The 12,314-nt window shown below is 41.9% G+C and overlaps 1 protein-coding gene across 1 annotated transcript in view; it reads right to left on the bottom strand.

The window, feature by feature from the left end:
• LOC122814193 (inaD-like protein) overlaps positions 1 to 1,762 on the bottom strand; it is a 464,245-nt gene extending 462,483 nt beyond the window's left edge. Inside the window, exon 1 of the mRNA XM_044086799.1 lies at positions 1,704 to 1,762. The gene's annotated coding sequence lies outside the window, so the exon portion shown is untranslated. The remainder of the gene's footprint in view (positions 1 to 1,703) is intronic.
• Positions 1,763 to 12,314: the final 10,552 nt, after the last annotated feature.

Genomic DNA, 12,314 nt, shown 5'->3' with positions numbered 1-12,314 from the left:
AACAGACAAAATCCATGATCACAAATATATTCAAGATCTAGTAACACAGCTCAATGACCAGAATGCTAATGCCTCAGCATCTACAGCTGAGGATGCCTCCTAAGAAATCTGAGATACATGGCTAGGCTTAAAAAGGCCCTTGTGGTCATTAGCCTAGTAAACACCTATGAACCTAAGGGGCTAAATACATCATGCTTCTAAGCCCTGCAAGGCTGATCAAAGTCTGTTAACATAGTTCAATGATCAAGACATTGCTACCCCAGCCTCCACAGGAGCAGACACCCCCAAAGGACCTAAATAAGGCACTGTTCCGCATATCATGGGGAAAGAGTTGTTATCCTGAGAATCTTAATTGTTGTACTCTAAAACTAAATCCATAACAGAGCATATTTTATTAAGAACAATGGATACAACAGTGGAAAGTGACATTAACAAGAAGGATACTCACAGATTTGGATTGCACATATTTATAAATCATTTATCTATGTAATGTTTGGTGTAGTATCCATAAGAACAAAAAGAGGATTTTTCCCAGGCAATTTAATTCAGTGTTAGGACTATAAGGTGATATCTGGCTTCAACCTGCAGCCTCATTTTGAGTCTGTCAATCTCTAAAACTTCTAAGTCAGGTAATCAGAGAGGGCTTCTAGCTGCTCTAAAGAAGGATACTTATTTTTAGTGGGCATGCCCACTTAAAATGAATAAATCAGGAAAACACAGTCTGTAAGAGGAAAATAAATTTCTCCCCACTGAAAACTACAGTAAATGCACATCTGCCCTTTAAAGCAGGCCAAGTAAATTCCAAACCAATCACAGGATACATAAAGTGCAACTGAAATGACAGCTGATGCCAAGAGCACTCTCTCTTCTGGAAAACAGCTCCATACTCTGAAGTACCTAGGTGGTGTAAAGTGGGTCATACATCGCTGTTTGAATCAAAACAGAATGTCCTCCAAATCCCCAAAAGGAGCAATTTAAACATAACGATTCATATTCAGTTAGGTCATTAAAACCGAGAACATAAAATATAACATAAAAAGATCTTCTACATTCCAAACACAACATAAAAGCGAGAAACTTACTGAGTGCAAACATAAGGTAGCACTTAAAGACAAAAATTTAAACAATAAAAATCATGGTTTGTTAAAACACTGTAAACAATCGCTATTTACTACCTCAATTCAGAGACCGGGAAGTAAAAACAGTTTTCTAAACAAAACTCTTTACATCATATAAAACAAAAAGGCTAGGTATAAATATCAAAGCAGTCCAACCAGAAGTAGTTCAACGTCTGGGGACTAACAGTCTTTGAAACCAAACCATTGAGGAAGAGTACGCCTCTACCCCTACGATCCTTTATTTACTTCCACTTTATTGAAACTCAGGAGCTGCTTCAGGGAATAGATTTATTATTGTAAGACAACACAAACATAAATTGTTTCCGTCTAACTACAAACTAAGATTCAACAAGCAACTGTCAGTCAAAAATACGCCTGTCTACCTCTGGGGTGTGTTTCATTATAAACAAACAACAAAATAAACAACCATTCTTGAGAAAGTTGGAAAAGGTAAGACTCAATTTGTTTCGTTTCTTATTCACCTGCTGAAGTCCACCTGGAGTTATTCAAAGTGACGTTCAAATTCGAGACACAGTGCTATGCCATGTTAGTAAATACTGTCCCGAACAAATTAAGTAGCATTACCTAGGATAGAAATAATCACTCCAGTTAAAGCTGCCTTGCTTTGGTTTCGTCGTAACACTCTTACCTGACGGAAGTGTGATGTCGGTAGCCGCGCCTCACCTGAGCTAAACACAGGAAGAGCAAGGCATGGAGCGTGCTACCGATCAGGTGGGAGGGACACTGTGATTTGTGCATGGAGGGACCGTTGGCCGTTACAACTACAGCAGCACATTTATGGTGGTAGTATAGAGCATACGTCTTCTAACCATGAATTGTAAAGCAGAGCCACCTTTAGGCTGGTAATTTGCATTGGTAGTTCTTTGTCTGACCGGGGAACCGAATGAATTTGTGAAGGCAAGGATACTGGAAGCGAGTATCCAAATAATTTATTGTATGAAGCGTGCATCTCAATTGCCCCCGATTTTGGATATTACGTTTGCGCTTACTTCCTAAAATTCCAGATTTTTTGAGGAAAAGGGTGGTGGATTACAATCAGCAAGTTTCAATATTCATTGCAGTTTCAAATGTATTTAACTTCCGAATATGCTTGGTAATTTGTGTAATCTTCTTGTTTTGTCGACTTACTAAATGTGACATAATTTTGTAATGTGTGTGTGTGAAGGCTGCCACCCTAGCCAGATAGAATTTTGTAGACAATTCTGTCATTTGTAAATATGAATGTAAACTACAAGCTTGTTGTCTTAAAGGTAAGGAAATAGGTACTTTTCCGTTATTGGGGCAACAGTTCTAACGCGCTGGCAAAAGCGCACGCCATAATCAGCTGTAAGTAGGATAGGTAGGACCGGGAAGAGAAGAGGTGGGGAAATAGTAGAAAAAGTGTTACATGTGGAACTGGGAAAAATGTGATAACATTGCACTGTACTGACCAAAGTAAAGCATATGGTGACCCTTTGATGTAGACAGTGGTGCCGAAGGGTCTAGATGAAGAAATTATTTCTATTGTTTTAACCAAAAGTTAAATTGATGTAAATATATTTTTATTGCCTGCTTCCTGACCAGCTGCAAGATAACGAAAGGAGATGCTAATAATGTAAATGCAGTTTCTGTTAGCCTGGGAACCCAGGGAGGTGTGAAGAATGATGTAATGTGAATCAGAACTGCAATTTCAATTTAAAACAGAGAGAACCAGAGATTATTGAGCATTTTTGTCTTGACCATCCAACTGACAGCACTGTCTTGCTCATATGTAAGTTATCTTAGATTTGTGTTTTCGTTTAGAAATAGCTAGAAACTAGAAAGATTAGACTGTGTTTTTCTGTGCTGTCAGAACTGTACTACTGCACTCTGAACTCTTGACTAGCAGTGTGTAGTAAGACCTATTGTCTTGTTTTTTTATTTATTATTAAACATTTTTAAAACTTTTCAACTGTGGCTGTTTTGTGTAGAGATAATTTAAGTACATTGCATTTTTATAGTGGTCATTGTACCAAGTCACTCTAATGAGCCTTGACTGTTTAGTTATACTACCAATTGGATAATAATATTGCACAGTAATAATTGGACACCCTTTTAAGGACCTTTGAGGAGCTGATAAATATTAGCTGGGTGGTAGTAGGTGGTACTACTGTATAGTCTGGGTAATAGGGGCACAGCTGGAGAAACTGTGCCAGCCTTTCCCAGGCATGTCTGTGTGGTTGTATAAACTCTTATTTCTAAGTGTGTGTATGTCAGCTACTTGGGGAGGGACATGAAGCACTGGTTGGACAGAGAGGGTGCTGGAGGTTTTAGCTTGCCTACCTAGCCTGAGATCTGGACCCTATAGCTGTGCCAGTGGGGAGTCTTATTTGGGACCTGGAGAGCAAGGGAGCAATCAGCCCCGGACTGACTGTGATATCTGTGTGCTCTTAAGGGAAATTGCACTTTACTGTGTGTATTTGTTATCCTTTCTTCATATATGAAACTCACTCTCTGGTGTTAGTGGTGAGGACTGAGGTTCCTTGATTGCTGGGCCAGGGCACGGGCGTCACAATGTACCTGCCAATCCTGTTTTCCTTATTGATTACGTGATGACACACTGGCAGTTATGAAGGTACAGTCTTTTAAATGCCAAATGTGTAATCTTATCAGAATTGGAAATAAGACAGAATGAGAAATGTTGCTGTGGCTATTTCTGTTGTTACTAACATCTACCTGCCTGACATCAAGAAATACCCATACCGCTGAATCATCCCTGATTTTACCAAAATCTTTTGCCCTGTCCTTTCTATTTTGTATGTATACGCTCATGATCTATATTAAAACTGCTCAATAATTGTGAACATTGCCATTCCTACTATTATTATTTATGTAAAAGTTTACTTTTTAGTACTGCTTTGTATAGAGTGGATTTTGCTCCTATATTTTTTATGTGAATGTTTTGAGTTTTTATGTAAATGTTCTGACTTTTCAGTAACTTGAAGATTTTCTCCAGAGCCTGTGCTGAAAAAACGACTTGTGTCCAGTCGGACCTTCTTGATTAACAAATGTTAATTGGGAATTATTGCTAGACTCTCCAAACTAGGCATCAACCCCTATATCACTAGGTGGGTTGCAAATTGGCTCACAGAACCCACAGTGTGAAAATAGACTCCAAATCAGATTGCTGACCAGTCACTAGTGGAGTCCCACAGGGATCGGCCCTGGGTCCTCTCTGTTTGGCATCTACTTCTCAAAAGTCCACACTAACATGAAGGGACTCTGGCTGACCAGTTTTGGCAACGATTGCCAGCTGGGAGCCATTATTAACTCCCCAAGTGATGTAGACATCCTACAGAAAGCCTCACTGAGACCAACGACTGGTGTTGAAACCATGGCCTTAAGCTTAATGCCAAAAAATGTGTTGTCATTCCCTTTGGGAAAAACTCAGTTCTCACTAATTACCACATTGATGATAGTGCACTGAACACTGAAGGCATTATAAGAGATCTGGGGACACAGGTTGATAGCAACCACTCCTTCGACCACCACATTGCCACTGTGGTCAGAAAGTCCTTCTGTGTGTCACATCTCATTACCAAGGGTTTTGCATCCAGGAATAAAGAGGTCATTATTCTCTCTCTGCTCTTCCCTCATTAGACCAATCGTCGAGTATAATGCCCCATTTGGTATGTACCTCACTAAACACGTGCAACAGTTGGAAAGGCCACAAAAGTACCTCACAAAGAGGATCCTAGGCCTTATACACATGCCCTACATGGACAGACTCAAAAAAACTCCAGCTTTTCTTTGTCTCGTATCGTCTATTAAGAGGCAATCTCTGCTTGACTTAAAGCCATGTCTGACCCAGCCCTTTTTAAATGCTACACCTAAAAAAAAAATCCCAATTCCTCCGCATCACATGCTTCAGGGACCTCAGCCTCATTAACACAATCAACAGAACATGCTGGAGGTACAGGTTCATAACCTAGAGACTGTCCATGTTCTAGAATAGACTTCCCATACATGTCAAGCAGAGCACATCACTGGCCCTTTTCAAGAGAAATCTTGATGAGTGGATGGGAACTAGAAAGTTCACCCTGGGGATCACTCCAGTGGCTCTGCTTGATAGAGGCACCTGGAGCTAATGGTGGCATGATGCTAGAGCACTTCTATGGGCTAGGCTTGTAAAGGCTCCAGGGTCATTGGCCTAGTGCACACCTATGAACCTACTACACAGACATTGACTAAAGATGGAGATTTCTCGATTTACATCAGAAATAAATATACCCCAAGGCTGGTCAAACAAGACATTGCACTTGAGCTGCTCCATGTTCAAATCAACATAGGCAAAATCCAATACCACTTCCTTGCAGGCTGTAGGTCCCCCTCTGTGATCATGGAAACCCATACCATGTATTTAAACTTATTAGAAATGCTCACCATCCAACCCAATACCATATACATGGGTGACTTTAATTATCCCACTATTAACTTGGGAATCCTGTATGACACCAAACGTACAGGCACAGAGATTTTTGGATGTTGAAAACACAAACTCCCTAGTCTAGTCAATACACCAACCATGGGTGCAACCATACTGTATCTAGTCCACACTACTATGGGAGAGTGCTGCAAACCCTCTACTGTAATTTCCCTGGTAAGGTCAGACCACAAAATGATCTCCTTTGAAGTAAAAATAAAATCTGGACCCCCAGCTAGACCTGGAATATTCAGGAACTACTCTATGCCTATGCAGAACTGTTCACAGAAACTCTATACAAGCATGTTAATAGCTGCACAGAGGCAGCTGTATCCACCAGGAAGAAGTACAGAACTAACTTGAAAAACAAGCCACCCTGATGGAATCACAAATCAATAGGCAGTGTAATAGAAAGAAGAAAATCATGGCAAAAAGTACAAGGTGCAGCACCCAGCAGGATAAAAGGGCTCTCTTTAAATTAAACAAACAACTCAGATGACAAAGTCTACCAAAGCCAAATTGGAGGCAAGTTTGCCCTCCCAGGCCAAAGACAACCACAAAGCATTCTTTAGCTATGTCTGCAACCTCAAAGGCAATACACAATTGCGTGCAGAGCTCATTGTAAATGAAGCCTCCTATACTGAGCCAGAAGATGTAACAAACCTCCTGGCTGATAAATTCAGCTCTAACTTTACCACTCTCTCTCCCCCTCAACCTTCCCTCATGAAATATCATCATGTATAACTCACCCTACTATCACTAGGGAACAGGTCCATAATGCTCTCTCCAAGACCAAGAACACTGCATCAATGGGTCCAGACAATATCCCAGGATGTCTTCTAAAAAGCATGAAACATGACCTGTCAGGCCCTCTGGAATTGCTATTTAACTGTAGCATCCAAACAGGCTTCTTGCCTCATGAATGGAGAACAGCAACAGTCAGCCCTCTGCACACCCCTGGAAACTACAGACCCATAAGTCTCACTAGTCATATGTAAAGCCATGGAAAGAATTATCATGGAAATGATCATTAGCGATATAGTAAATCTACAGACACTCAACCCAAACCCAGTTTGGTTTTCTCAAGGGCAAGTCATGCCTACCCAACCTGGTGGATTTCTTTGAGAATGTCACTAAAGCAATGGATGAGGGAAAAATGGTTCACACTGCCTACCTTGACCTGGCCACGGCATTTGGCATGATAACCCACTCAAGCATTGTTGACAAACTTGAGGTTAAGTGCAAACCCATATGTCACCCAGTGGATAGCCAGCTGGTTCACAGGACCCCAAGAAATTAAAATGGGGAGTACACCTCTCCATAGAGGCCAGTCACAAGTTGAGTCCCTCAGGCATTGGTCCTTGGATCGCTCCTTTTTGACATTTACTTCCCTGAAGTCAAGGTCTGTGAAAATGTCTCTGGCTGACTGAATCTGCAGATGATTTCAAATTAGGAGCTGTCATTGAATCCCACACTGACACAAATGTTCTCCAGGAAGGGCTGACACAGACAAACAACTGGTGTCAGAGCCATGGACTAAACTAAATGCCAAGAAATGCATAATAGTATCCTTGGGGAAGTCATCTACCTCTAGTAACTATCATATTGACAACACACCCCTTAGAGTTGACCAAGTAGTCAGGGACTTAGGGACACACATAGACAGTAATCTAGACTTTGAACATCATTGGTCTACAGTAGTGAGGAAATTGTTCTATGTTGTGCAACTTATAAACAATGGTATGGAATCTAGATCCAAGGAAGTCGGTCCACTGTATTTGGCATTCATCACACCTATCACTGAGTACAGTGCCTCCTTTTGTATGTACATATCCAACAAATGGAACGTCCACAGAGGTTCCTCACTAAAATAATACAGGGCATAAATAAAAGGTCCCGTGCAGACCACCTCAAGGCCCTGTCCCTGTATTCTGTCTCCTACAGGCTTTTGAGGGGAGATCTATGCCTGGCATACAGGGTGTTGTCAGACCCCACTCTGATAGACCTCCTGCATAGCCACAAAACAAACACCAAAATTAGCCGTTCTAAGGACTTAAACCTTGCCTGTGATATAAATATGACCTGCTGGAGAGACAGGTATGTACCCAGAGACTACCCCATCTCTGTAACTGGTTTCCATCCATATTAAGCAGAGTTCCTCCCTAACCCAATTCAAGTGTAACTTGAACAATTGGATGGGGAACAGGAAACTGATCCCTGATTTGGCAACTTTCTCTTTAATGGACACAGGCAACCTGTAAATGGTTAATCTCACAGGCCCTTGCTTGTAAATGTTTCACCTCGCAATCCACTGCTTATACTTAAAAGGGTACCATAACTTGTCAGAGATTTGGGTTGCATGGCTAGGCTTAAAAAGGTCCTTGTGGTCATTAGACTGGTAAACAACTATGACTAAGACCCAGGAAACTACAGACTCATAAGTTTGCCTTGTATGCAAAGCATGGAAAGAATTAGCGTGGACCCGATAGACATAGGAAATTTTCAAACAATTGACCCATCCCAGTTTGGTTTTGCCAAAAACAGGTCATGAGTACTAAACTTGGTGGAGTTCTTTGAGAGGGTCACAAGATCCATGGATGAGAGCATAACAGTACATACTACCTACCTTGGCCTGGCAAAGGCATTTCCCATAATACCTCACTCGGGTATTATAGACAAACTGACAGATTTAGGCATAAATCCGTGTGTCTTCTGATGGAAAGCCAAATGGCTCATAGACAATGTGACCCCCCTGCACTAGCCCAGTAATCGAGGCACCTCAATCCTCACCAGTGAGGCGCATCCACATTGAGAGGATGACAGGTACACACACAGTGAAGTACAATTTCCCTTAAGAGCACACCCAGATCACAATCAGTCTAGAGATGGTTTCTCCCTCTTTCTCCAGATGCCCAATAAAATTCCCCACTGGCACAGTTAGAGTTGAGTCCTTAGCCAGGGTTCCAAGCCAAGTCCTCCCAGCACTCTCTCTGCCCAACCAGTGCTTCATGTCCCTGCCCAAGTAGCTGACACACACACACACACACACACACACACACACACACACACACACACACAGTGTCTTTGAGATTTGATTTATACACAAACACACAGCTGGGAAAGGCTGGCACATGTTTACTAGCTATTCCCCCTTCTGCCCAGACCATAAGGTAGTTAGTACTGCAACCCATACCCCTTATCAGCTACTTTAAGGCCCTTCCCAAAGGGTGACCAATCTTACTGTGCAGTGTTGCTATTATCCAAACTGTAAGTGTGACCAAGACCAAGGCTGTTTAGGAGTGGCCTATACAGTGTCACCAGATGATATGCAAGTACTCTAAGAGCTTAAATATCTCTAAACACACCAGCTGCAATTAAAAGGTTTAAATATATTTAATAATAAATAAAAGAACAAGACAATATTCAGTAACTCAGCACAGTGACTACAGAGTTCAGAATCACAGGAAATATTTTAAAACAACATTGCTGGTCAGTCTCAAATAAATACAGAAAACATTGAAACTAATCTTTACTGTATTCCTGTCTATATCTAAAATATACTTTTCCCTAGTTACTTACTGTTAGCAAGGCAGAAGTGCTGAAGATGGATGTTTCTAGGTCCAAAGACAAATACAAAATGCCCAGTCTCTGAGAGAGTTGCCAAATAAATATCAAAACATTACTGCTGGGTCAGCTGAATGACACCACTATTTGTCACCCACCTTCAGTTCCCAGGTTAATAGCTACCAACAGACTTTTTAGCATCTCTGTGTGAGCAGTACATATCTGTCAGAAGTTTGCCTAGATCTGGAAGTCGCAAAACAGTTAAACACTTTTACATTTTAAACCTAGTAATTATTTCTGTTTCAAGACAATAGAAAGAAACTCCTAGTTCTGGACATCCTGCCTCCTTGCTGCCTTGAAACTAACATTTATGCCACATCATAAAACACTTTTGACTTATTTTCTCAAAGTTTTGCAAGTTAACTCCGTATGTTCCAACTTCTGCTATTAATATAGTTTATATACATTTCTGTTCTTTTCCAGTAGGGTACACTATGGTTACATTCTTGAAGCTCAGTATATAACATACAGTTCAACACACACTTCTGTACCAGTAGTTTTAATATCCACATAACATATAGTTCTCTTACATTTGTAAGACACGCCTATGGATCATATTAACATTCACAAATTATATATGATTATTTACAAAATTCCAGAAAGCTGGGCTGGCAGCATTTCAGTTTGTCACACTTCTCCCCCCCCACACACGAGAACTCAAGCTAGTTTTTCAAATGACCCTTCAGAAACGTTGCTTGAGAGGATTGAGCCTATCTGAGAATACCTTACCCCATTCCCTGTCTTGAGATTCCAGCTGCCTTGGCAGTGCTGACACCAGTACTGTGCTGCACTGTCCCATCATATGCCTGCAACTCTAGGCTCCACCACAGTAATTTGGGATTTGGTTGGCTGGTTCTCTGTAGCCTTAGGTCCCCTTCAGACACCTCCTACCTTCTATTGCCAATACTTAGCACAAGGGCCTCCCTATCATCGTAAGGTTTCATCATGTTAACATGGTACATTTTGTGCCCCTGCCTAGCAGTTTTGCCACATAGTTAACATCACTGACCCTCCTTACCATCTTGTCGGATCCCTCCCAAGCTGCCTGCAGCTTATTGTCTGACAGGATTGAGAACCATTGCTTGTTGTCCTACAGCATATTCTCTAGCTCGAGCATTCCTGTCATACCAAACCTTTTTTGCTGTTGGACTTCTGCCAGGTTCTCCTGGGCCAAGCCCATGAGTACCCTGACCCTTGTCCTGAGGTTTAGGACATATGCGTGCGATAGCCTTTTCTGATCGCTTGTAGTCATGTAAATCTGTTTTAAGTGTACATATTTGCCTTATCTTTTCAAAAAAAAAAATTCTTGTTTCCTGCCTTTTTAAGCAAGTAGTCCAGTTTTCAGGCTAGTGCTGAATTCAGGGATGTGTTACAAGTTTCTGAGTTGCCCATACCTTACTTAGATGGAGGGAAGTTTCTCTGTTCACCTGTGAGAGAGTGGAACTTTGAGCAGCCATCTGTTCCTGGAGGAGTGGTTCCAGCCCAGAAGTTAGTAGTTTAAAAAACGCGTTTGCACAGTTTTATGTGCCGGGCAGCACCAGTTAGCTAGAGTTAAATTATTCCCGGCTCCACTAAGTCTTCTCTTTAGTTTTTCACTTGAAACTAGTCTAACTCTCAACCTAAGCACTCAAAAATCATCCTACAGTCCAGCACTTGCTCAGACCTAATAGCAAGCACTAATATACCCCAACACTTGACTGCCAAGCAGGACAAGGCTCTTTATCCACCCCTCACCAACCAAGTGACTAAGCAGCTCACCCTACTATTCAGGCATGACCAAAGGGCAACTTCAGGTGTACTCTCCAGTCCAGCTGATGAATCTGGGTATCCTGAGGTGATGTTACAACTGCCTCATGTACACAGACAGCCCTCTCCTCCTACCACAAAACACTAACATATACGAGAGATGCAATTATACAGCCAAACTGGAGGCTAAGGTCTCTCCACCCAAAACTGGAACAGACAGTCATGAGGAGAAGGTTAACACTTGCACCAGACCTCCAGTCTCACATAGACCTACTAAACCAACACTGGCAAAAAATACACGAAATCATAGTCAGGGGCTCTAAATAAAAACCTGCAAAAGCATCAGAGCACTCCAAAGCAAACACCCACAAAACTTGCACCTCCCGTCACAAACCAGACAACACATAAAACACAAAATCAATGTAACGCAGAATCACAGCCCTTAAGGCGAAATAACATACCTAACACACTAGTAATAGTTGACTCAATATTCAGGCATACTGACGCCCCACTCACTAGGCTGGACAAGGAGAAGGTTACTGTTAGCTGCCTATCGGGAGCCAGAATCCACCACGTAAAACAAGCACTCGGGTCACTCCAGAACAAGTACAAATATGACTTTGTCATTATTCATGTTGGTGTGAATGACCTGAGATGTACCTCCCTGGACTACATGAAAAGAGACATGGAAGAGCTCTCTGATCATGTAGCCCAGGCGGGTATGACCTTGACCCTGAGTAGCATCCTGCCCTCACCAAGAATAATACCTCAGTATAAAGAAAAAAATGATCAATTTCAACAATTGGCTAAGTTTCTGGTGTCATTCAAAGGGGATCCAGTGTCTGTCAGACTGGGAATGACATGCTCGACAAGCCGCGTTGCTTCACAAGAGACGGCTTGCACCTGTCACTCCTTGACTTTCAAATACAGGCCAAAACTCTTGCTGCCCTCATAGTGCCTTTTTTAGGGAAGGCGCAAAATTCAAACCCACCTCCGTAAACAGCACAAGTAAAAAAAAAATGCGGGTTATGCTACTCAACGCCAGGAGTTTAAATCTCAAAATGCATGCGCTCAAAGCACTCCTAAGTATGGAGAACATTGACATCTGTGCAGTAACTGAAACCTGGTTCAAGGCTCCAGAGAGCACTCCAGCACCTACTGGGCTATAACTTATGCCACAAAGTTTGGCCACAGAACACGGACCGAAACACAAAAGGGGAGGTGTCCATATTCATCAAAGATACCCACACCGCCAGGTTAGTGATGCAGCATGATACCTCTGAGACCATCCATGTGCAGCTAACATTGGGCAAATCTGCAGTGCAAATTGTGACCTGCTAGAGATCACCCTCCATGACCCAGGA

The sequence above is a fragment of the Protopterus annectens genome, chromosome 10.part0 (assembly GCF_019279795.1).
Source record: "Protopterus annectens isolate FY-2018-M chromosome 10.part0, PAN1.0, whole genome shotgun sequence".
NCBI lineage: Eukaryota > Metazoa > Chordata > Ceratodontiformes > Protopteridae > Protopterus > Protopterus annectens.
The sequence above is the reverse complement of the archived record's forward strand: the minus strand, read 5'-3'. Positions and strand labels throughout refer to the sequence as shown.